The 27777-nt window shown below is 38.3% G+C and overlaps 1 protein-coding gene across 4 annotated transcripts in view; it reads right to left on the reverse strand.

The window, feature by feature from the left end:
* SHANK2 (SH3 and multiple ankyrin repeat domains 2) overlaps positions 1-8768 on the reverse strand; it is a 339586-nt gene extending 330818 nt beyond the window's left edge. For 3 of the 4 annotated variants that reach the window (XM_032225519.1, XM_032225512.1, XM_032225496.1), the window contains exon 1: positions 2983-3128. The gene's annotated coding sequence lies outside the window, so the exon portion shown is untranslated. Of the gene's footprint in view, positions 1-2982; positions 3129-8400 lie in introns of those variants that run through there. The other variant, XM_032225503.1, reaches the window with a different exon arrangement.
* Between the last annotated feature and the right edge of the window lie 19009 nt (positions 8769-27777).

Here is a 27777-nt window from a genome sequence, read left to right on the forward strand (position 1 = left end):
AGTATGACTTTTTTTAATGAGTTACCATATAACTTTCTTAAACCTGGTAAAAAATTAAAAATAGCACAAGTCAATAACAACTGGGATCCCAAAAATACAGCTGTGCCCAAAATTTTTGATACATTTAAAAAAAAGATGGCCATGCCATATTATAAAATGCATTTCAACATTTTTAATCAAAAGTTATTATTGAGTATATGCTGTTTTGAAATGTAAGAAATTATAATCTTTTTGTGAACAAGGAACATGGAATTTTTTATGTAGTTCTTTGAATAAATTTAAATATACTTGCATGTTTTCATTATATTGTATAAACCACATCAATCTTTAATTATTAGCGATATAGAGAAGTGGGAGGTACAGATGTAATTTTAACACTTTTTGATAAACAGCATATGCTTCAAATATCTTCATAATTGCTTTTTATTTTATGATCTTTCAAGTAGAGATAACATCTAAGAAAATCAAATTTCTGAATGCAATAATCTTAATAAACATTGAGAGTAAAATGATCTTAAAGAAAATTTTGATGTCCTGTTGATATCAAATACCAGAAAATTATCTAGAATATACAAAGATACCTTAATCAGTGTTGGAAATGGGAACAAAAATAGACATTTTACTATGCTTGATGGATATGCAAAAAAAGTTAGAATATTTTGCATTTAAATTTTAAAAATTAAAATGTAACTGAAACTAAAAGTGGGAATTGATGGATACATGGAAAAGAGTCAGTGAATTTTGTTTTTAAACATGATAACTACATGTTTAAACTACAGCAAGGTTGTTTATACAAAGGATAGAAAGATTTGGCAATATCTACAGTGGAGGAATGGTTGAATGAATAGAATCAAGATAATAGAATTTGCAGAGATGAAAGATAATGGAATTTGAGGATATGATCACAATGTTTTATTAAAGACATTATCTTTATAACTGGAAACCCTAATGAACTTTTTGCATGATAGAAAAAAATAAACTTATCATCTATGATTTTGACCACTAAATAGGATAGAAAGAGCTAAGGTATAACCTTATAGATAAGTAAATCTGTAATTCTACTTATAACTGCCATAAAGTTCAGTGAAGCTGCTTCGTTATATCTTTTTTTCTTTCTTTTCTATTGTGATATACTTTTTCTTTTTTTCTGCACTTTAATTTTCTCTTTTATTTATTCCTTTTTATTTATTTTAGATAAAATAAATTATTTGCAAAAAGTAAACTCATTTAAGTGCACTATTATTCAATTCACCTAAACCTAACATATATTTATTGCCCTGTAATATGACAGTTCTGATGTAGTACAGATAGCCCTCAACTTGCAACCACAATTGAACCCAAAATTTTTGTTGCTAAGTGAACCTTTTGTTAAGTGAATTTTGTTCCATTTTATGACCTTTGTTTCCATACTTATTAAGTGAATCACTGCAGTTGTTAAGTTAGTAACACAATTAAGTTTTGGGCTTAACACACTTTGGGCACTCAGTCCGGAAAAGGTTAGCCATCACTGATCCAGGCTCTGCTTGAAATCATTCAGTGAAACAGAACCAACCACTTCTCTGGGTAATTGATTTAATTAGCTTTAACTGATTTAATTAGCCTTAATTAATTATCAATTAGCTCTTATTATTAGAAAATATTACAAAATATTTCCTAACACTGAACCATAATCTGTTTCTTGTAGCTTATCACATAGGTCCTACACTTAAGAATAGTCCTAAAGAACAGAATAAGCTGGGCCAATTTTCAGATAGTATTCCTTTCAAATACCATTATCACCATTTTCAGAATTTATTTATTAATAAAGACTTGAATTCTTTGAGTGGAATCCTGTGACTGCTTGCATAGGTCCCTGTAGTTTTCTAGGCAAGGTTTTTCAGAAGTGGTTTGCCATTTCTTCGTCCTTCCTAAGGCTGTAGAGTGACTGGGCGAAGGACACCCAGCTGGCTTTGTGCCTAAGGCTGGGCTAAAACTCACAATCTCCCAGTTTCTAGCCTGTTGCCTTAATCACAACACCAAACTGGCTCTTTTTCCCCCTCAGAATATAGTGTATCAAATCCCTTCAACTTTTTTTCTTAGTGTTTAATTTCCAGTTCTTTGATCATCTTCATCACTGTTTTTTGCAGCTGTTCTGAACTATTGGGAAACCTGGAACCTGAACCCTGAATTAGATGCAACGTTTTCCCCATCTCTTAACATTACTGCCATGAGAGAACATTTTTAAACTTAGATGATTGCTAAAATTTATAACATGGTGAGATCAGTAATCTGATTAGTTACTGGAGTAATTTGAGAGTAGTCAGTAATCAGTATACCCTCTTGGCTTTAATGAAGATAAACTCAGCAGATAAAAGGCAAATTGTTAATTGAGTCTCAATTTTTCTACATGATTAACTGCAGTTATATTCATTTCTAATTTTTAAAAACCTGCCATTTTAATTGATTAGAAATTGACCCTAAATAAAATCAGCTACTGCTGTCATTGTACTTAATGGACAAAGTTGGAATTTCAAACTAACACGTATCAAATACATATGCATTTGATTTGGAAAAAGGATCCAAAATCCCTTTGCTTAATTCCACCTGAGTATGACTAGGAAGCCTGCAGTATCAAAAGGGAGAAAAGTTCCTTTTTTCTTCCACTAAAATACTTGGTAGAAACCTGGCTGTCTTTTATTCTGGAAACAATCCCATGGTTGCTTTGTTGAAGAATTTTCTTGAAAAGAATTAGGCATTTGTTCAAAATTTTCAAAAGGACTTTTGATCTGAAAAATGGCTACAGACATATACAATATCTGACATTCATACTCATTAAAACAAAGTTGAAATCTTTTAGCGAAACTACAAACCAGCAGATTACATTGATTCTGTTTGTGTAATTCATATGACCCTCCCCTGAAAGACATTTGGTGATGGGAAGGAAGGTCTCACTGCCCCTTTGTCTTCTTCCTTATTATCTCACACCAACTGTTAAAAACTTACCTGTGGCATGTTTCAAAGAGAGAAATCCTCAATATACCAGTTTTATGCAGAGCTGACACAAATAAAATGAGAATTATTTATAAAGAACAAATGTTCCAGGGACAGATCTCCGATTCCCAGCTGTGAATGTGGAATAATGAACCTGAGCCAGGTTATCTGGTAACCCAGTCTCCTCCTTCCCTGCCAATCACTCAAACACTGAAGCCAACAGAAAAACAGGACTGGAATTAGAGAATGGTGGGGAAGGGTAGTTGCAAAGTTTTTCACAATACACTAGCTGAAAAAGATAAGTAACAACACAACAATGCAGAACAACATGGCACCATCCAGCTGTGTTTCACTACCATTCCCTAGCCATACTGTTGTGTAGTTCGGCAGAAGGAGGACTGGGTCAATCATAGTCATATATCTGGAAGGTGCACATTGAGGAAACCTTGGTAGGATGTAATCTTTGGCACTAGAGTGAAACATACAAAAGTATAGAGGAAAAAAAAAATTTAGAACTGGTCAAAAGGAAAGGAAGATGAGTTTTCTTTAATATGTCGCCTTCTCCCTTAAATGTATTGAATTCATATTAATTTAACATGGGGAGGGTGTACTTTTAATATATCATAGATCCAATTGCAGGTCCTGCTGCAGCTAATTCGGATCCTTTGCAACTAACTGAGACAGGCAAGGAAAACTGGACACCATTTTAAGTAACTAGAGTGGAGGCAAAACCAGCAAGCTAACCTTTCATGCATAGCAAAGTTTTCCAGTTTAAACAAGATGACATATACATTTAATAATACATAAATAAGACCTCCTGATTTAAATACAGATGTACAGCATAGGCTATGGGAATCCACTTCAAACTGCAGGTATGGTTACCCATTTTGATTGCTCCTTCATGTAATGCAAAACATTAGAAAATTAGTACTTCAGAAGAAATGTACTACTCCCATCTTTTTATGTTCAATTTCTACATGAAGTGTAGTAATGGATGGGCTAATTAAACACATAATTTCCTCTATCACAACCCAGGCTGTGCAGCTCATTTTATCATATCAAACTCTATGACACTCATGAGAGATATTTTTGCACTTCTCCAAAGGCTTTGCTTATTAGCAGGTGGGAGATTGGGCATCAAGAAATGTAAATGATCTTACCTTTTATCAAGCTCCATCAAATCAGTATATACACAGGCAACACTGCGGACTACTCACAGGTACACTTTTTAAAGATCAGACCTATCTTTACTCTGAAGAAAATGCAACACAGAGATTGAAATGTGGTTGCAAGATCATGGATGTAACATCTCAAAAATCCCAGTTTTGATTCCTCCATTTGGGGCGGGGGGGGGGTGTTTAAATTGGAAAGCAATCCCTATTTTCCAAAACCTGGGCAGAGTGTAAAACAATTTTCAGGTTGTTTACACATGCTATAATGATTTTATTTTAGATGAGAGTTTTTTTTCAGATATTATTTTTGTTCTGTAAAGTTCCCTGGTAGATATTTACATCTGTTACAATTACTGTATATTCTTATGGATTGGAAACTACCACTTAAAATGAATACTGCATCTCTTTATAATTACAAAAAAAATAGACCAAAAAGAAAGAATGGATATCCATCCCCTCAGTGATAGCCAGATAACCTTACTATGAGCTCCCTGAATCAAAAGCAGACCATAAGTCAATACATTCATAGGGAAATCCTAGTAAGTGTCCACTGAGATTTATTAAATTCCTTGGGGCTTTTCATATTGATTGATTATTAACCTATATGTTGCCAAAGGCAACTCTACAGGCATTATATGAATTATATGGGAAGAACCTCCCCCCCCCCCAAACATACAGATTAAATGTTTTAAGATTACAAAGTACTCTGTATTTCATAGTGTTCCCTTTCTAGGAGAGATGCCCTTGTTTTATTCTTTTTTTTTCTTTGTAATTTTGAAAGTTTTCCCACGCTGAATTTCAATATCTCTTTATTAACACTGGTCCTATCATTTGAAAAGCTTAACTTTGTTGTTGCTGCTGACAAATTGAATATACTACTTAAGGTTTGAATTTTATTAGAACTATACAATATTTGATGAAATGTATGAAAATCAAATATAAGGACAACATTGGAAAATATGAGATGGATTAAGATCTCCAAATAAGTAAGTTGTTAGAATTTTTTTCTCATTCTCACTTGCAGACAAGTGACAGATAAGCATTTGCATTTTGTTAGTGCTACTACTGATAATGTACAGGTTCAATAATGTAGTACAAATCTATTCCAAGAAAAACATAATATATACTTGTGTATCAATTTTCCTCCCTAAGTAATCATGTTTTGGTAGAGAAAATACAATATGTTCACAAGAAAATCAGGAAATCAGGCAATCCAGCTTCTTGTCTAGAATCTAAACTGGTAAAGGAAATAGGCAAAATTTAAATTTGAAATTAGGTAACGTGGGTGATCCATTGCTGTTTCCTAGGTGGCCCCGTGGACCAGATCTAAGCAGCCCATGGGCCAGGTCTGGCCCCCTGGGCCTTAAGTTTGACACCCTGATGTAGAAATTTGAAAGCACGCAAACATGAGTAGATAAATAGGTACCACTTTGATGGGCACATTAATGGGGACAAGAAAGGAGCCTCCAACCAGCATGCCCCCAGGCAATGGTGATGTCACCATTTAATCCTTTCAACTCGGAAACACCTTGATGCTTCTGACATGAATGTGAAAGAGTGAGAGATGTCATGGAGTAGATACTACAGAAGATGTACATGATGTTCCTATTTAATAGTCACTGAAACATCCTCACCCAGGCCTAAATCTCCATTGTCTGAAATATGGATTTAGCTACTGGTTAATGAGAATAATAACAGCATTAATATATGCAATTAATGGAGCACTGTGACCTGAAAATATCAAGAAATTTTACTCTTCAGAGAATTGCCTCTGGCCAGGCATTGAAGCAAAAAAAAGGAACTTGAAGGACTGTACAAAATTATTGTCTCTTTGTACTATGTATACCTGAATAAAGATGCACAAATACAAAAATATGTACCACCACCCCCGCAATTATACTTCCATGTTGTTTTACATGGGAGTTAATAGACATTTTTGATATGTAGTTTGAACAGACAAGTCCAACCTTCCTCTATGACAAACACCATGCTTCCCCCAAGGCAAGGCTCGTCTAGAGAAAATGTTTGGGACTTTTTTCTTCATACTTACATATCTCTGAAAAAGTTATATCTTTTCTACAATCTAGTGTTGACATAACAAGATAACTTAGCATAGCTTTTTTTCTTGATAAGGTGTCTCAATGATTGGTATGTCACAAAGAGGCAAAATCTCCTCCAACAACATTTGTTCTGTTCCAAAAACTGCTGTTGAATTTCTACATTCAAAATTAAAATTAAAACCAACCATTAGCAAACACACAGATAAACCACATTGAAACAACATTGAGAAAGATATGATAAAAAAATCTAAGATGGAAAAAACAGCTTGGTTAGAGGTTGAAGTGCTGGTATAGAAACCAGGAGACTGAGTTCTAGTCCCATTTTAGGCATGAAAGCCAGCTGATTTTGGACTAGGCATTTTCTCTTAGCTAACCAACCTACTTCACAGGATTATTGTAGGGAATACAGGAGGAAGGCGTACTACATATGTTTGGCTGCCTTGACTTACTTATAATGTAATAACTCTAGTAAATAAAACAAAAAGACCAGAACACATCCCCTCCAGCAGCCAACACTGAGATAAGCAGGGATTAATGCCAGCAAACAGAAAACAAAAACCCTAATCAAAAAACTACCAAGGAGAAAACTGCACCCCCACCAACAATAGCAGGACAAGGTACTATATGTAAGTAGGGAACAAACTCCACATTCACACTGATGTTACCTACTTAGGCAATAAAATATTTGCAAGTAAACAAAGCTCAGAAAACACCCAGGGTTTACTCCTGAAACTCATTGAGGCTGAAGAAACTAACTTGGATAAACAACAAAAAAATTCAAACCAAAAAGAAAGTCCCGTTGCCATGACTCAACTTCCAGACAACTCTACCTGGATGACTGAAAATCTTCATAGACATACTCCTGAACTACATATATTTGTTCTACTGGAATTTCTACTTGTTACCAAATGTTAACAATGCATAGGTATGGCTAAGAAACTGGTGGAAATCATATTGGGAGTATTCTCCTAGTTTATAAGATCTTGATAGAAAATATGTCTTTTGAACAGATTATCAAGCAGAAACTTAAGAGCCATCACTTCCTTACGACCTAAGAAAGGAATACCCAGTTAAATGTTTTATACTGAAAAAGCTTTAAAAAATAGGACTACAACTTCTCTTTCAGAACTGCCACTTACACTTCATTTTTTTTTATTATTGGCATGCTATGTACTTATTAGCCTTTTCTTTTAATATGACCTACTGCACTGTTACCTTATTTAAAACTAAGTAAATTATTTGTTTCCAAATACAAGAAATGGTATAGAAGGCCAGTAGGAACACCAGAAGGGAGGGGAGTTTTCTCACTCAAATGCCATGTCTTTGTTAATAGTCAAGTAAGATTCATTCATATATTTATAAAATATCTATCTATCTATCTATCTATCTATCTATCTATCTATCTATCTATCTATCTATCTATCTATCTATCTATCTATCTATCTATCTATCTATCTATCTATAATTTTCTTTGCTTATTACCTTAAACCCAGTTCAACCCTCTTTGCAGGTAGAAAAAGGTGTTTATTTCTGACTTCGAAGGCAGGATATTTGTTCAGGTGGGGAAATTACACATTTCATATTGCCTTCTCATTATTCTTATCAGCACAGTCGTACAATAATGCACTTATACATTAAAACTCTTTGAGGCTGAAATAATAATAAACATTCCGTCGAATATTCCATCCATCTGCTGATGGAAATCGACCAGACTTCACTTGCATCCAACACAGTCGCTCTGCGCTCCAATCCTAGGCGCAGGCATCACTCGGAACCGAATCGGACGAATTGGAACGACCCCGCCGATTAACTGTGCCCGGAACCGCCGCCGCTTTTAAGTCCCGGAGTGGTTTTCTTTCGTTTTGTTCATTCATCCGCGCAGTCCGGAGGGGCGGCGACCGGGTAGAACGCGATAGTATGGTACAGCCCGTTCCCACATGCAGTTCCCGAGGCTCAGGGCTGGCTCGCCCTTCCAGCTTGTCCCAGAACCGCTGGCCATTTTGGGAGGGCGGAAACCCCCGACGCGGTCCGCGCTAGCAAGCTCCACGTCAAAACAAAGTCTAGTCTCCCCCCCCCCCTCCAAAAAAACCGACAACTTTAAAGCTCACCGTCGAGGAAACAAGTAACAGTCCGTTTCCCTCGCCCGTAAACCGAACGAACCCGGCCCTCGGGGGAGACCAATGAGAGCTGGCGCTTACCTGTTGGGAGACAGGTTGCCGGGCGGGTTTGGCGCTCTTTTCACCGGGGGGGGGGGGAGGAGAAAGAGACACCCTCCGCTTTGCCTCCGTCGCTTACCCACGCCTCAGCCCAGAAGCCCCAACTCGGCTGCTGGCTTGGCTGCTGCGTTTGTAACCCCTCATGTTCGCGGAGAAGGCGACCCTATTAGGAAAGTTGGGCGGAGAAAGAGGGGAAAGGAGCAGGTGCAAGCGGTTTGCGCGCCTCCTAACTTGCGGGAGTTGGGAAAAGCCGAAGGGGGGGGGAGAGAGGGAAAACGGCTCTCTGAGAGAAAAGGGGGAGAGAGAGGGAGGGAAGGAGCGCGCGCGCGCGTCCCCTCTCTTCCTGGCTGGGCGCTGCGCTCCCGTGCACACGCTGCAAATGAATGTAATGTGACAACGGGCGACCGGTGGCTGGCTGCTGCTGCTGGCTGCCTGGCCTGGCGAAGGGGAGGGGAGGGAGGGAAGAGGAAAGAATTGCTCTCTTCACGGTTCACTTCCAGAGACGCGACCCAGGTGAAGGGAAGCAAGGCACTCTCCGAGGGGGACGCAATAACCTAACCTGAGCTGAAAGGGAGGGGAAAAGGCGCCTGAATAAGCAGCTCATTTATTTTATTTTAGTTTTTAGTTTTTAAAACATACACAAGATAACAGGTATAAGTGTAAACATGGATATGAACAAAGGAAATGAGTACAAATGAGTACACATGAGGACAGGGATGGCTTATGCACGCCCAACATTTCGAACCGGGTGGTATAACCACAATGGGGTTGTGAGGGGATGGTGTGACCATAGTTAAAGAGTTATATCATAACCACTATGGGTTTTTTGGGGGGGGGCTGACCATATTTAAAAAAGTGAGGCTGGCTTTCTCATTTTCCATTTCTCTCCCCAATTAGAGAAAGTTGACACAGAGCAGCTGGCCTCATTGTTTCCTTCCAAGAGAGCGCTTGAGTTCAGCCCTTGGCTTACCTACACTGGGAAGTAACCATTATATTATCTCCAAATAATGCATGCAAGTAGAAGAAGGATATGGGTGTCTTATAGATACATTCCTATTCTTTGTATTTATTCCTACATATCTCAGCTCCAATACTATAGGTAGTCCTCAACTTACAGGGCTTCACAGTGACTGTTTGAAGTTACAATGGCACTGAAAAGAATGACTTGTGACCATTTTGCACATGACTGTTGCAGCATCCTCAGATTCACATTTGGACGCTTGACAACTGACTCACATTTATGACCCAAGGTCATGTGATCACCGTTTGCACCCTTCTGACAAGCAAAGTCAATGGGGAAACCAGGTTCACTTAACAATTGTGTTGCTAATTTAACAACTGCAGTGATTCACTTAACACATGTGGCCAGAAAAGTCATAAAATGGGGCAAAACTCACTTAACAAATTTTTCATTTAGCAACATAAATTTTGGGCTCTGTGGGCATGGCTTGGTGAGCATAGCAGGGGAACGATACTGCAAAATCCCCATTCTCTCCCCACTCTGGGGCCAGCCAGAGGTGGGTTTTGCTGATTCTTCAAACTACTCAAAATTTCCACTACCGGTTCTCCAGAACCTGTCAGAACCTGCTGAATTTCACCCCTAGACCTGGCCCATAGAATTGCTAAGAGTCAGACGCAACTGAATGGATGAAACTTCATCATCACATTTGTGTGGTGGAAACATTTACATTTGTTGAGGGAAAAGTGAGTTCGAATTTTGTATTTCAGTCAATCCTAATTTCAGCATTTCTCTCCTAAGTCTCCATTCACAAATTTCAATTGTAAATTTCTTGAGATGAAAAGCTGATTTGTGTGTTTATAATAAAGTAGATATTGCACCATCCACATAAAGCATTAACTATGAAAAATATTCATGGTTATTACAATAATGCGTTTCAAGATACAGTGCGACTTTGAGACAATCAGCTTGTCTCAGTCCAGCCTATTTCACTGGGTTGTGGGGGGGGGGGGGGGTATGAGAAAAAAGAGCCCTGCCTTGAGGTCCTAATTAAAAGGCAGGATCTAATAAATACATTAATCTAAGTGAGTCATTAAATAATAAATTCCCCATGGACTAGTTACTAGGTTTGTAACAAGCCACAGCACTTCTGTTCTCTAGTGTTGGTTGCCTATATTTGTTGTCTAGTGTAACTGAAAAAGAGAAATTGAACACATAGAAAATAAAAACATTTTTCCATTTCAATTGGTTAGCCAAGATGTTTAATTTTTAAACCACCTGAGTTTCTTTGCTCCTTTTAGCTGACAAGAATAAACTCTGTCTCATAAATCTACGGATGCTAATGACAATAGGACAGCATGGTTTCTGTGTTGTAATTCAACTTTGAATCCACCAGCTTTTTGCACTTATTCATCTATTGACCACTAAATACATGTAATTGATGTACAGACAAGAGAACTTGAATTTTATTATACAGGTAGTCCTCATCTCACCACCCTCCAGACCTTCCGCAAAGCCCTTAAGATCTGGCTATCCCGTCAGGCCTGGGGTTAAAGTTGTAACTCACCCCCACCCGAATGGTATGAATGTTGTGTTCTATTTTAATTATGTATTGTTCTTATGTGTCACTGTTTGTATTCCCCTCCCTACGAGTTGTAAGCCGCCCTGAGTCCCCCCAGGGAAAAGGGCGGCCTATAAATAAACTTTAAAACTAAACTAAAAACTAAAACCACCAGAATTTAGCCAAATTTCTGTTGCTAATGAGACAGATGTTAAGTGAGTTTTGTCTACATTTTACAACCTTTCTTGCTACAATTATTGTTCACTGCAGTTGTTGAGTTGGTTAAGTGAATCTGGCTTCCCTTTTGACTTTGCTTGTCAGAAGGTCACAAAAGGTAATCACATGATCCCAGGACACTGCAACCATCATAAATATGAGCCAGTTACCAAGCATCTGAATTTGGATCACATGACCATGGCATGCAGCAATGATCTTATGTGTGAAAAACTGTCATAAGTTACTATTTTCAGTGCCGTTGTAACTTCAAATGATCACTAAACAAATGGTTGGAAGTCGGGGACCACCTGAATTTCCTTTTCTTGTCTCAAATACTTTCTCTGCATCTCTTTGCCTAAGAAGCCTCATATTCATTAGATTGATATTCTCAGTGTGTTCATTTTTTTTTCTGAAGTCTTCTTTCTCTTTTGTCTCTGACTTGTGCAATTCAAGTACTCACTCCTTCTGCACAATGCAGGAGAACACCTATCATCATATTGTTACCTTGTCTTTATTTTTCTCCCATGCAAGCTGCAGTTATAACTTTGATCTTACAGTTTCTGTCTCCACCTTTTCCACTGTTTACTTTAGTCCCATTTTAGGCATAAAAACCAACTGGGTGACTTTAGACCATACACTCTCTCAGTCCAACCCGCCTCACAGGGTTGTTGTGGTGGTGTAAATAGGAGCAGGAAGAAGTATTAGGTATGTTTGCCGCTTTGAATTATTTATAAAAATAATAAAGGCGGGATAAAAATAAAAGCAAGACAATATTTTTTTTCAACCAATCATTTCTTCCCTTAGCATCCATATGATATGTGAGATTGTTATGATGATTCCTTATCTTTTCTTTCAACATTATTTTTCAAGTCACATATAGATACATTAAGTTTTAAAAATCAGGTATTTGGAGAATCTTGTCTGAATATGCATGAAATGGAGTACAAACTCATGCCTATTTCATGCTCAGTGATTGTGTTCTGGCCCAACAGAGTTCAACATAATAAAGGAAACAGTCTATAAACAGTATGACAAGCATATGAACTGTGGAGCTTCAGGACATATTTTGTCTGCTCCAATGTCTTCAATAACGTAGATGTTATCGGGCATTACAATCAAGGCATATTACAAGCACAAATTGTGAACGTATTGCCATTGCCTCTTTCCCCTAACTTTAGACATCAGGCTAGACTCTTGTTTAGATACAAACCTGATTTTATTTAATTTATTTCAGGACTGGCACCAGGAAGTACCATAATCAGACATCTGTTAGACCCACACTCCAGCAGAAGCTCTGCTGATATCTGGTGATTTGGCTCTGCTACTGCTCTTGTTACGTGTGCACTTGTCTTTTCAGAGTACAAACATTGACAAAATAGTCTGATTACCAAAGACATGTTATTATTTATCTAAAAATAATGAGGTTATGTGAAGAAAATAAAGTGAAGGTGTAAGAAACAGAAGGTTACATTCAGCAGCCAGTAATTAAGTCTTTCTTGCTAAAGGCCTCATAACACCTGGAACGGCAGAATTATACAATGATTTGTTGGGAAAAAAATATTATTTAAACTTCTTTAAGACCCACTTTGCACAGAATGCATTGCTTTCTAATTGTTTTCTTGAAAATATCTCTCTTAAGATTTGTTCTCCAATAGTATTGTGCTAATAAGGTATGTTGTGTTTCCCTTCTTTGTAACAGGAGTGTTTGAGGCCTGTTGCTTTCTAGCTGTTCTGCTTTCATGAGAAATATATCTGTTGCCAATTGTTATACCATTCCAGGTTTTCTAACAGTCTAAAATAAGTTTATCACTTTATAACAAGTACAAGCTGAGGGTGGTTGGTTTAAATATGGCAGAGGACACATGAAGATCCTTTCAGCTCAAAATAAATGCTGTTTGCTGGGAATAATAAAAGAATAATAACATTATAGGTAGATGGTAACAAATGGTAAGCTTTAAAAGTTGTGATTTTCAGCTGCTGTAATAGGTTGCTAATGTCTAAGCAGCAAAGCATTTCAGCATTTAAGTGGCCGTGAAAGGGATGTTGCAGCTATTAACATCAATAGTGCAATTGAGGCCAAGCATGGTAGAAGAGATTGAAAGTGCTGAAGTGATTTATGCAGAATAACAGAGAACACTGATACACACAGTTTCATTATTATCTGTTATATGAGCAATAATTACGTTACATTATGGACAGATTTGCATTTTCTGCTTGGTCCATTCTGGTGCAAGCCACTCACTATTTTCTGAGTCTAGGAACAGATAATTTCAACCTACTTCCAGCCATTGCAAATACACCCTGTGCCTGTGTTTCCCACTTTGAATTTATTAGGCTAATAAAAAAAAATCATTTTGTGCCTGTTCCAAGTTATCATGGCACAGAAAAATGTGACATGCAACATGACCATTGCAGCATTTTCATGGTAATATGATCAGAATTCAGACACCTAGCAACAGATTCATATTTATGACAGTTGTAGTGTCCTGGAGTCAGGTGATTACCTTTTGTGACCTTCTGACAAGCAAAGCCCAGCCTCACCACCCATCCACTGCAATCCACTGGAATTTCTGAAGTTAGGTTTAAGAAAGAGCCGGGGGAGGGGAGGGTTGTGGAATTTCTGTAAGTGGGTATAATCACTCTCAGCTATGCTTGGAGGTACTTGCCACAGTATTTTATGGTAATTGCAGCTATATCCCTTATCCCTTGCCATTTCCTACTTGTGTCTGTGTCTCTACCTTGTCTTCTGGTTTAGTTGAAAATCTACCCCGTAAAGGTCTCAGGGATCTGTCAAACACATTTCCCTTACCTAGAGAGGTGAAACCTGCAATGAAATGGAAATTGATGCTTCAGTGGCACACAAGTACATGGTTTATTAATCACTGCCTTCTGTAGAAGGTGAAGAAGAAACCTAAGAGAGAGAGGCACAAGAGAAGATGAGAGAGGTCAGCAGTTAAAAACAAATATAGGAAAAGAAAAAGGGACAATCAGAAAAAGACAAGTTCTTTCAAATAAGTGAACTACCATTTAGTTCATAAGGAGAGACTTATGGGTGCAGTATGCAATAATACCTCTAAAGAAATGTTTGTAGAATTTTAAAAGAATTCTAGAGACGAGGTTCGGGGTAGAAGAATAAAATTCCTTTTTATTATCCAAAAATCAGAGTTAATTTGAAAACGGTTTGCAAAGCGTTGGTGGGTCTCACCCTGACTTCACCTGAGTCACAAAGGAGAGCCACACCAAATTCGAAAGTGAAACAATAGTTATACCCTCCCTAACTCCTCCTACTCCTGGTCAGCTAGCCTGACGAGGGTGGTTACAGACCAATCAGAGACAATAATTGCCCTATCTTTTACCTTATTTGGGAATACAATTTTTAACCAATTAGCCCTTGGCATCCTTCTGGCCAATCAAGCAATCACATTTTTCCCGCTCAATTCATAGCCACTCCTCTTACAGTTCATTGTTCTCCTCTCAAGCATTTACATATTCCTTCCCTCCGCCATTACCACATGGTATAGCTCCCCCTAGGGGACTATTTCAGTAAAATATAAACACTTTATATTATTTTATTACTCCAATTCCCCCATTTCTTATTTGGTGATTTGTTTAATATTTTCTTTTATTTCTTTCAATCTTTCTTTCTCAGTTTCAGTATTTTTCATAGGGTGTAGAGTGTCCATACTTTCCAACAGGTGTATTTGGTTACCAATTTCTTTTAGTACCATCATTGTTTTCTCTGTTTGTTGGGCCTGCATAATACTTTTCACAGTTGTGATTACTAAGTTTCTTATTACCGGGATTAGACATGGCAACAACTTTAATCCAATAAAAATTACACTAACCATAAATAAGGCTTGCTTCCAGTTTCTGAAAATGTCCCCTAGGAACCCTCCTTCATCTAACAGGCCAGTCCAGGTTTGTGAACCACATTTTCGGAAGGCTATCACATCCATTGCTCTACATACATCTAATGAAAGCTCCCATTTTTCTTCTTTGGTGACCACCATATGATTAAGATATTTTAGTAATGCTGCCCCAGGTTGTCCACTAATAATTCCCAGTCCAACCCACAGGGTCACATTATACCTTGTGAGTAGGCCTGGGTTATGGTAAGTAATGCTCTGTTCTTTCTTTTTCCATGGGGGTTTAAGGGATAGGCTGGTTGATGACTCCGAGCAGGTTCTCACAATACTTTACACAACCCCTTCCTGGTTGTAAATACTGACTCCTAGTATTATCACATAGAAAGTGGAGATTCTCAGTGCCTTCCCCTTCCGTGCCACAACCACTGAACCACAAGGCCTTCCCTATCCAATAGCACCTTGAGTCTCCCCTGGTTGCATTTTCACACATCTGGGTGATTCCACTCATCCACTCTCTACTTTGATTTTTACAAGTCCAAGCTGGATCTCTCTGAGTTTGCCTTGGTGTTACCTCCAGAGTCAGATTACATCCATATTGGGCAGTTTTCCAGTATTGGAACTCTCCCTTTCGATGTCCCCCACTTTTCAAACAGATCACCATACCAACGGCTCTATTCTTTCTCTGCAGTCTCCTAATAGCCGAAGCAGTCAGCATCCACGAGGGGATAGGAGGAAATTCGAAAGAACTTGGGGAGACCACTAAAGAGCTTGTGTTTAAATAGTCTTTCTCCTCCCACATTGTACAAGTATATCTTCCTATAGTCTCTAGGTTTATTTGCAAATATAGAGTGGTTTGACACTTACCCCCTCTCTTTTGTGTTACCACTATCCAACTTTCCTCCTGACCTACTTGTTGCCAGTTTGGTTGTAACTTAGATTCATACCACCAAATTTTGGGTTCAAAGATCCAATTCATGGGAAAACACTCACTCTCCTTGTCATTATAACACCGAATTTGTGTCCAAGTTCCATCAGGTTCAAAGATTCTAGGCGGTTCAATCCATAACTTTCCCCCAACCGCCACTAGGGTTATATTCAAAAGGATATAAGTCACTGTTTTTTTTTTTTTTTTTTTTTTTTTTTTTTAACACCAGTTTCAAGGGTTCTTTTTGAAGGGCTTTCCATGTTTCCGACTCCTCCAAGTTGGCTCTCTTCGCTCTGGTGTAGTGGGTCCAGACTTCTTTCGTCCGGATGGCAGTGTCTGTGGTCAGCAACACCAGGAATGGTCCATCCCACTTTGGCTTTAGGGAATCGTCCTTCCAAGTCTTTATCCACACCTGGTCTCCCACTTCAATGGAATGTACTTTGAAGCTCAATGGAGGAGTCTGTATTAAATAGCCTGCTTTTCTGAAAGAATCAAAAGTCTGGGACAGTATTTGCAAGTATTGTATCAACCCTTGGTCTTTACTAGGTAAATTCCCCATTCGTATCCCAGCATTCCTTAGTGGCATTCCATTCTCCACCTTTCCACTAGAGGGCGGATGCCACGGGCTATGCAGGTCCCACTTAATTCCCAATACATTAGCAATTCCTTGAGTAATCTTCCCCGTGAAATGTCTTCCCTGATCACTATCGATTCTCTGAACCACTCCATATCTTGGTATAATATGCTCTAAGATTAATCTGACAACAGTTCTAGCAGTTTCATCAAAACATGGGTAGGCTTCCACCCACCCCGTTAAATGATCTATAATAACCAACAAATATTTATATCTTCCCACCTGTGGCATTTCAGTAAAGTCTATTTGTATATTTTGAAAAGGATAAAGCGCTAAAGGCCTCCATCCTCTTTGTTTTTCCCTTAATTGGTTTTGATTTACCCTCTGACAAATTATACATTTTTGGGTCACTTGTTGCGCGGCAGTATAAACTTTTATTCCTGCATATTTCTTTAGTACTTCATCAATCAAAGCCTGAGTTCCCCAATGGCTCCCCTCATGTAATCTCTCAAAGATTTGTCTCATTAGGGAGTAATTGAGGATTTGTCTCCCATCTGGTAACCACCATTTCCCCTCTTCATCCTTCTTTCCCCCCATTTGTTTAATTTTATTCTCCTCCTTCTCATTAAAAATTGGTACTTCTTTCACTTCATACACATGGGGAATCATAACTTTGATCTGTTCAATGACTTCATTCATGCCTGCTTCTTTAGCCTCCTGGTCTGCCAGCCTATTTCCCTGTTTCTCTATTTCATCCCCTCTTTGATGTGCCCTTAAATGCACCACTGCAACTCTATTCCTTCCCCCTTTCCTTCCAGATTTTCCCAAAGGTTTGCACCACTCCAAAGGCGTACTTAGAGTCGGTGTAAATCGTTAAATTTGATTTTCCCCCCAATATGAGAGCTCTTTTCAAGGCATATAATTCAGCTGCCTGTGCAGACCAATGGTTTGGCAACCTCCTCCCTTCCAAAAGAGCCCACGTGCCCTCCTGAATTATAGCGTACCCATTTTGCCTTTTCCCCTCCACCACTCGTGAAGAACCATCAATGTACCATCTTTCTCCCTTTTCCAAAGGGATATCCTGTAAATCCGGCCTAATTTTTGTTTCTAAATCCACTATTTCACTACACCAATGTTCAATTTCTTCACCTCCTGATGAATTAGTTTTATTGAGGAACTATGCTGGATTCAATGTCGAGTCCGTTGTTAGAACTAGGTCAGCATGATCCAGCAACATACCCTCATATTTCAACAACCTTGAATCAGTCAACCACCTCCCAGCTTTCTGTCTCAACTGTGTTCTCACTTGGTGTGGGCTGCTTACAATTAGCGCCCCTCCCATTGTGATTTTCTCACTCTTTTTCTTTCTTTTCCATTCTTCTCTCTCATCTAGGCTGTGATGAGTTCTCAGATGCCTTGTGGTCAGTTGAGTAATATCCCTTCCCCCTACAGTTGCAGTGAGGAGAAGTCTTTATTATGTAAAGTGAGCTAGCCGGGCCATCTTAATGGCCCATTAGCTGGGGGTGGGCAGAAAGCTATAGGCAACAATTCTGTCCTCTGTCTCTTTCTGTCTCTTTCACTCTTTTTCTTTCTCCCTCTCTCCCACTCTTTTATCACTTTCTCGTTACTCTCTACTGTCCAACCTGTCCCCATACTTATCTTTGATTAATCATGTTTGCAATAACTCACCTACTTCCCTAAATAGGCACAATTCCCTCACCGGAGAGCTTTCGTTCACTCAAACACATACATACACTCTCTCCCCACCTCTCCTATTTTCCTCCAAAGAATGACTCAGGGGGAAAAGAGGGGGGGGTTCACGCAGGCGATCACAGGTCTTTGGATCTCTTCAGTTATCACTTTCGGGGACATATACATTCATACTGCAATCATGCTTGCTCAAGCCAACCAATCATTATAATTATTTCAGGAAGCTTTTTCACAAGCCACCAAGCTTCATTTTATTTATTAGAGGATCTCACCCTCCTTTCAGGTTTGGAAATGATAACACACAAGCATACATGCACATACCATTAAACAATCTTGCAGCTTACTGTTTCTTTATAGTGCATTCATATCAACTTTTACCATGACATACATTTGCACTGCAATCAGACTGCTTGTTTAGATTAATTTCACATACAAATATCCCATTTCATTCTTCTTTCATACAAAGCAATTATTATAATTATTTCAGGGAGCTGTACATAAGCCAATGAGCTCCTTTTTCTATTATTAAGAAATCTCAACTTCCCTCCAGGTCTGAAAATGATTACACACACACATGCACACATACCATGAAACAACACTTTCAGGCCTGGGGGAGGTCCTGTCACTTTAAATCTTCAAATTTCTTTCCTTGGAGAACTTATGGCTCATTCTCCAAGCAGCTGAGAAACTCAGAGAGAGCAGTTTAAATCCTAACTACTCTCCCCTCCCCCATAGCTTCAAGCCCAAGCTGATAAGCTTATTTATTCTGCTAGCTTGGTTAAACATATCACAATCAATTCAACGCCATTCAATTCTACATGTTATTAGTATAGATGCACGCCTAATAATTTTTTTATTTTTTTTTTTAAACAGACATTATATCAAATTAATCAAGTCCAATTACCTAGGTCTTCCCATTCAGTCAGGCTTTACCTTATTATCTGCTAACTTTCTTACTTTTGCTCGAAGTTACACCCATTGTTCTATCTCTTTAAGCACTAAATTGTTAATACCTGTCTCTGCCCTGGGGTGTTCCATTTCTATCTTGATCTCCCAGCAACGCTGGCATAATTTTAAAGGTCAAGATTTATAGAGACAATGTATAGGGATGTTTGTCCACACATTGCTTGGCCAGGGTTCTAGATTGGACCTCCCAGCTGAGCGCTGGCATAGTTTTAAAGGTCCAAACTCTTAGCTCTCCCAGCAGAACGCTGGCATAGTTTTAAAGAGCAAGATATATATAGATATTTTATTAACACATCATTTGCATCTGGGTGGGGCTCGAGCTCTACTTTTCTTTTAAAAGACAACTATTAACAGCTTTCTAACATGTCCCTGTGGACTTCTTAATCGCTTTGGGGAAGAAACTCAGGTAGAACTTCTCTTCAGTTCACCTGATGGTGGCCAGTTCCTGAGTTTGTTACAACTTGATGGACTAAGCTTATAACCCTAGGATCCAGAGTTCCCTCTGGGGGCCATCCTACACCAAAAGTGGGCCATTCTGACTCACAAAATATTTTTAAATTAGCCTGGGTTGATGGGGGGTCCCCATGATCCCCATTATATGCCTTCTTAAAATTCTTCAACATACACTGGAGGGGTGTTCTCAGAACACTACCTCCTCCTCCCTGTTTACATAAACCTTTTGTGCTTCTCTTAACAGAACCTTCATAGCTTCTGTGGTCCAATTTTCTCTCTTTTGTAACTTCTTAGCAATATCCGGCCAGGCTTTGGTAACAAACTGGATTTTCACCAATTGGATATTTAGAGCATTGTCCGGATCTACCCCAGCGTATTTCCGCATTCCGTCTTTAAGACGCTGCAAATCTATCACCGGGTCCTCATCTTTCCCTTGATTTATATTTACTGCTTTGGTCATGTTTTGTGCTTGTGGAATAGCTTCTTTCATTCCTTTTATGATTATTGATCTCAAATCCATCATATTCTGTCTTCCCTCTGCATCATTATTATTCCAATTTGGCCTTACTAATGGGTATTTAATGTCCCCTCTGATTTGATTTCCTTGTACTCCCGGATTCTCCCTTTCCCAAATTGCCATTGCAGCTGTCCTAATTAAATTTCTTTCCTCTGGGCTAAACAAAGTTCTCATTATATTTTGCATTTCATCCCAGGTATAAACGTTAGGTCCTAATAGGGCATCCAACTGATCGCTTACGGTCAGGGGATCTTCAACAAAACTTTTCATTTCTTTCTTAAATGCCCGTACTTCGGACGATCGCAAGGGTTCATGTACATATGTTATGATCGGAATCCCATTGGGATCATTTCTGTTCGGGGTTTCCCTTAAGGGGAATTGCTTAATTTGTTCTCCTTCTTGTGTGGAATCCAAAGGAGGCTGTCTAATTAGTTCCTCTTCCTCCATCTGCCTTGTTAAATCTTTCCTCACGTTTGCTAGCTCATTTCCCCTACAAACCTCCCTTTTGTTTCACGTAATCATACAGATTACGGCATTGAAAGTAATTTTACAGCGCCATCTCGTGGCCACTCAACATTATCATTTTTCCACTATATAAAACAACATAAATTAACCATATCTTCTTTGTTCAACCTCAAACTCAAAATCTCCCGGTTATAGGGCGGGGATCCCCATCCAGCCAATATTCTGCCCAAAGGGCCATTCGGGTTGATTTTCAGTTTGGGGTTTTTCTGAATCCTTTTAACACACTTTTTCCCTGACTCAGTCGACTTTGTATTACCCCCCATCTCTCTTATGGGTAGGTAGCCTTCCCTTGAGTATGTGCTCCTGTGTCCCTCCCAGCAATTCCTTTCAATTCCACACGTCACCGTCTCCGGATATTCACAATATCCCCATCACTCATTCCGTCCTGCGAATCTCCCCTGAGATTCCTCAAAAGGACTTCCACCCGGCCCCTTTGCTAGTTCTCACATCCACACACTCCCTGACCGCCCTGGGTCTTGTGTTCTGGTGTCTTTACCAGGTACTCACCAGGGTTCTGTGCACAGATGTTTCCCGGTCGATCTCCAAGCCGGCTTTTCCTCTTTATTCAACCTCTTTCCCTTTATTCAACCCCCCCTACTGCTCGTCTATCGCACAATTTTTACGGGCTTCCAAGAGCTGCGCAGTCCTCTGGGTGATTCTTCTCCTTTCAAAAAGGAAAGGGGTGCACCTGAGGAGAATCCCTCAGAGTTCCAGCGCAGATTGGATCCCGGACGAGCCCCCAATTTGTTTGTAGAATTTTAAAAGAATTCTAGAGACGAGGTTCGGGGTAGAAGAATAAAATTCCTTTTTATTATCCAAAAATCAGAGTTAATTTGAAAACGGTTTGCAAAGCGTTGGTGGGTCTCACCCTGACTTCACCTGAGTCACAAAGGAGAGCCACACCAAATTCGAAAGTGAAACAATAGTTATACCCTCCCTAACTCCTCCTACTCCTGGTCAGCTAGCCTGACGAGGGTGGTTACAGACCAATCAGAGACAATAATTGCCCTATCTTTTACCTTATTTGGGAATACAATTTTTAACCAATTAGCCCTTGGCATCCTTCTGGCCAATCAAGCAATCACATTTTTCCCGCTCAATTCATAGCCACTCCTCTTACAGTTCATTGTTCTCCTCTCAAGCATTTACATATTCCTTCCCTCCGCCATTACCACATGGTATAGCTCCCCCTAGGGGACTATTTCAGTAAAATATAAACACTTTATATTATTTTATTACTCCAGAAATAACACATAGCAATAGCAATAGCAGTTAGACTTATATACCGCTTCATAGGGCTTTCAGCCCTCTCTAAGCAGTTTACAGAGTCAATATATCGCCCCCACAGTCTGGGTCCTCATTTCACCCACCTCGGAAGGATGGAAGGCTGAGTCAACCTTGAGCCAGTGAGATTAGAACCGCTGAACTGCAGATAACAGTCAGCTGAAGTGGCCTGCAGTACTGCACCCTAACCACTGCGCCACCTCGGCTCTTATTCAATATATATTTTATTGTAAAATAATGGTTCATTTGTGTACATTTAGAATATTTCAGTATTATTTTAGATGAACACTCAATTCAATTTTTATTTTTGTATAGTTGCCTTTTTCCTTTTTCTCGCAAGAAATGAAAAATAGATGAGCTATTGAGGCTTTTTCTATTAGAATAATTTTAACTTGTCATTTTATGCCACAAAAATTATAGGAAATAAATATCATTTTTCTTCAATTGTACTCCATAGCAGACAGCATGAAAGCAATTCAATTTTCATCCGCTACTGGCAAAATTCCAATCTTCTCAGTTATTGTTCATAGTACTAATATTTCCATCATAAAAGCACTAAAAGAATATTAAAAGCAAACACATTTAGTTCTTTTAACACAAGTACCTCACTTTTAAAAAATCTGAAATTTTAAGTAAAATGTATAATTTCTGCATGCACATTTCTGCAAAAAATGTGTGATGTGGAAGTAAAATCTTATTTTTAAAATATGTATATGTAAACATATATATTTAGAAAGCATATAGAAATGCTAGTATAATAGCATCTTTTCCAAAATAATCAACATTTTATATCATAATTCATTAGAAATACATGATTAATCTCCAAATTTCCTCCCATTTGTTCCATATATCTGTGATATAATTCTGTTTAGAAAGTCAAGGAAGCCAGAAAATTTACTGGTAAAAACTACATTATTCATATCACCTACATAATTTCTATTTATAAAACATATATTTAGGTAACCACAGTTTGATCTATATTTATTTATTATTTATTAAATTTATATGCCAGCCATCTCGCAGTTCGAGGCAATTCTTTTTGAGCTATACACCTCAAAAGCAGATACTTTGGCTATAGGACAAGTTATGATGGAAGATATTACAATTCTAGGTAAAAGGAAATGAAAAAAATATAGCTGGCAAGCAATAGCATAGAGTATCTTTATAATTTTAATCTCATTGCATTTATTAGGAATGTGCAATGATCCAGGTTTGAAGGTGAGAAAGATGTTTTAGAGCTTGCAAATATTCTCATTAGCATCTGTCATCAACTCCTTGACTCATGAGAAAGCAGGTCCTAGTAATTATTAAAATATTATTAAAATATGTGCATTTAACAGAAGGCATAAATGCTTTTATTTCTGATTAAATAATACCACATTCAACTTTTAGGATTTGAGGATGCAAACATGCAAACTATTCTGCAATGAAGGAGGGGAGATGGAGGCATGTTGGTCACAAACCAAAATAGATTCAGCAGCATTGTTTGTTGAAGGCTTATTGCCCTTTCAGGGAGAAGCTAGGGCAAACTCACGTTATCATGAGTGGCAAGGGTAAAAAGAACCTCTCAATGGCCAAGAGGACCTTTCTGGAACAAATCTATTTTCCATGAGTAGCTGAAGGAAATTTTAAAAATGTCATTAAAGGCAGCATTTCCAAACCCAAAAGAATTGCCATGAAAACTGCAGGCACTCTCTGAGAATTGGACTCAGCTGAATGGAAAGTGGGGAAAGTAGTAAACAGGGATGGAGCATGTAACAATATTTATATTTAGCCAACACCCTGGGCTATTGTACAAATATATTTACTTGTTTATTAGTTTGTTTAGGTTTCTAAGACTGCCCAAGTCGACAGAAATTCTGAGCAGCATTAGGCCAAAAGTATCATTGCCAATAATAACAAAGGGAACAGATATGTACCGTAAACAAATCCAGATAGATTACTCTGGGTGGACACATACTCTATTCTATTCAAGGCCTGGGGAAAAAGTCCGGTTCTCAAATTTCTGGGTAGATGCTATTCCAGAGGGCAAGCAGTGTGATGAATAACTTCCTGGGTCCACTAGATGGTTTTGCCTTAACAATTGGACATGAAGTAAGTTTACTGTCACAACTTACAGAGATTTTATATAGTTATAGTTAGTTTATAGTTTTATTGATTTGTATGCCGCCCACTCCCGAAGGACTCCGGGCGGCTTACAATAAAACAAGGGAGGGGGAATAATACACAAACAACATTAAAATATACAACAATCACAGTCTCCGGGGGGCTGGATATTTATGGGCAGGAACAATGGCGGAAAGACAGTGTCTCAGATAACCAAGTTCTGTGGCATGAAGAGTTTATAGTGGACAACACTTACTACCTCGAACTGGCCCAGAAGCTTACTGGTAGCCAGTATAGCTTGTGTATCAAAGGCATTATACATACATACAAAATAATTCCTATCACTGTTTTTGCCACTCTATTCTGGACCAGCTGCACCTTCTGCATGGTCTTCAAGAGTAGCCGTGTAAAACATATTTCAATAATGACTAAGGGAGAGGTGACTGTGAGAATAAACTCACAATCCAGGAAATTGATGCATCAGCTATTACTAAAGTTTTCCTTACTATTACCACTTTTTGAACAGGAACCATGAATCCAGGGAGATCCCCAAATTATATATCAGTTCTTGGAAAAACACAACCCCTGTTCAGAAATAATGATTTTAAAAATCCCCAGTATCAGATAAATGCTGAACCATAGCCACTCAGTCCATCAAGATTGAAATTAAGCCTCTTCCTCCCACTCCACACCCTGACAGCCTCTAAATCTTTGAACAAGACCTTGACATTATCAGTTGATCAACCAGTAATCAAATATAACAACTGACCATCATTGTCACGTTGTTGATACCTGGACCTGTGTTGACTGATGAACTCATCCAGTAGCTTCATATAAAGTACATGAGATTTAAGGTTTGGTTTTTTCCTCCCTGTCAGCACTGACTGTAACCAGCCATGGAGTAAGGAGGAGAATCACCACAACACTATGTTCCCAGTCTTAGTCCCCATAGTTAGTCCTAAAGGATTGATGGTATCAAAAACCATTGAGAGAATGAGATCACTTGCACCACACCATCCTGGCTCTACCAGAGGCCATCAACAAATGCAATCAATGCTGTTTTGTACTGTGACCTTTTCTGAAACATGACTGAAAAAGGCTCAGATAATATGGTTTCTTCCAAAGCTTTCTTTTTTTTAATAAAAGTTTTTTTTATTTTTAGCTTTCAAAACAGACACAACACAAAAAATCCTCTTTCTTTACATACTGTAGAAAGTGTATCAGTTGGTTACAAAAAAAATTTGTGCGTTTCTTTCAGTCACCCATGATTCATATTAATTCTAGTATTTTAAATCAAATATATTTGTACATATTACCATCATCCTACCCCTATTCTCGTTTGACTATAATTGTTTAAACATCCTTCATCATAAAACATACCAAAACTCAAGACATAACCACATACTAGCATCTCATTTGCTATTCCTAGTATCCCAATAGCACTATTCCTTATGGCCTATTCTAGCTAAACATCAATAACATTTAGTAACAAAGGTTTCTAATCTTCCTTTCCAAATCACTGTTTACAATTTACATCCAATTCCCCATGTTGTATCCATACCTATATATACATTGTTATCATTATCTGTCCTTTATTTGACTATATCTATTATCATAATTTAATTCTTTGTTATCAATCTTTATATGTAACCAAACCATTTCTCATCTTCCTTTCATAGGTACCATTCAATATTCATATCCAATTACTACTTGTTATACCAATACATATGTATACATTATTATCATTTTCAAAAGTTTATTTAACCATATCTATTGTCACTAAATTTCACTAAGTCCAACTAGTTTTAGATTAAACATTTTCATTTATCAGCCTGTATCTTTCCAGTTAGATAAACATCCATAATATTTAATAACAAGGTTTTCTAATCCTCCTTTTCAAATCACTGTTTAAAGTTTACATCCAGTTTCCTTATGTTATACCCATATCTATATATGCATTGTTATTCTTATCCCTCCTTTATTTGACTATATCCTGTATCATAACATTTTCCCCCTAATAATCAAAACTTTAATTTTTAATTATTATGTGGTTAATCTTTGGTGAGATTCACAGCCTTTGGGGTTGTTTGGTAGCTCAACAGCTCGAGTCCTAACCAAGGACCTAGGAACTGTTAAGGTAATGTCGAAGGATATAAGCTGTTCCAAGCAGGGTGGTTTTTTGTAGAATCAGAATGTTCAAGTCTGATAAATTTAGAATTTCCAAATAGCGAGGTAGCCCTTTAGGTTTTGCTCCAAGAGCTACAATTACAAACGGGACTATTGCTAATCTTCCTTACATAGGTACCATTCAATATTCATATCCAATTATACTCATCATAACACTACACATTGTATATATTAGTAACATTATCAGTTATTTATTTAAGCTATATCTATTATCAATAAATTTCACTAGGTTTAACTAGTTTTAAATTATAGGTACACAACTTACAGAGAGGTACACCCACGTTACACCTATCCTCCGGGAGCTGCACTGGCTGCCCATTGGTCTCCGGACACGCTTCAAGGTGCTAGTCGTTACTTATAAAGCCCTTCATGGCATCGGACCTGGGTACCTGAGAGACTGCCTCTTGCCAATTACCTCCCAAAAACCGATTCGATCGCACAGACTAGGCCTTCTCCGTATCCCATCTGCCAGCCAATGTTGGCTGGCGACCCCCCGGAGGAGAGCCTTCTCTGTTGCAGCTCCGGCCCTCTGGAATGAGCTCCCCGTGGAGATCCGGACCCTTACGAGCCTCCAGGCCTTCCGTAAAGCCACTAAGTCCTGGCTGCTCCGTCAGGCCGGGGGCTGTTGAAGTATCCAGCCCCACGGTAACTATGAATGTTGTTGTATTTTAAATTGTTGTTTGTCTTATTTATTCCCTTTCCCCTTTTTATTGTAAGCCGCCCGGAGTCCTCCGGGAGTGGGCGGCATACAAGACTAATAAACTATAACTAACTATAACTATATTCTTCCATCTATCAACCTGTATCTTTCCAATAACAAAACAATTTCATATCTTTCTGCCATTTGTGGTATCCTCTAATCATCTTCTTGAGCAGCTTTGTATGGACTTTTCTTAGCAACTCTTTGCTTGTAGAATCTCTTATAATCTTGATGCCCTCTTTCTGTTTCCTTATTTAGCTTGTCTTTGATTGTCAGCAGTGTTATCAATACTTTTGCTAGTAGAATTTCTTTCTTTGAGTCCATAAATTCTTTAATTTTTTCCTCTTCTATATCCTGTCCTCTGAAATAGAATTCCTCTCTGTTTACTTCCTCTTTCAGTATTCCATTCTTTCCATTTTCAGGAACAAACCAATTGCCATCAATATCAGCAGGTTTAATTTCTTTATATTCATTTTCTACTTCAGTTTTTTGAGTTTCAATCACCCTGTCTTGCACTTGATAAATATCCTCAATTTTTTCATCATGTTTTATTGTTATGTGCTCTAAATATTCCAGCTTTTGATCTATTCTTTCATATATATTTGATAACTTCTGTATTTCTGAAAGTATCTTTTGCAAATTTGCCATTCTAACAAACACAGCTGCTCTGGCTTAGAAGGTTAATAAGATTAAAGCATAGATTCACAAAGGATGTTATTTGCACTTTGTAGCTTAGGAGTAAAGCCTTATGGCGCCAAGTCAAAAACAACATGTGGAAGAACAAAAGCCTCCCAGCCTTCGAGCAGCAGTA

Source organism: Thamnophis elegans, chromosome 1 (genome assembly GCF_009769535.1).
Source record: "Thamnophis elegans isolate rThaEle1 chromosome 1, rThaEle1.pri, whole genome shotgun sequence".
In the NCBI taxonomy this organism is placed as follows: domain Eukaryota; kingdom Metazoa; phylum Chordata; class Lepidosauria; order Squamata; family Colubridae; genus Thamnophis; species Thamnophis elegans.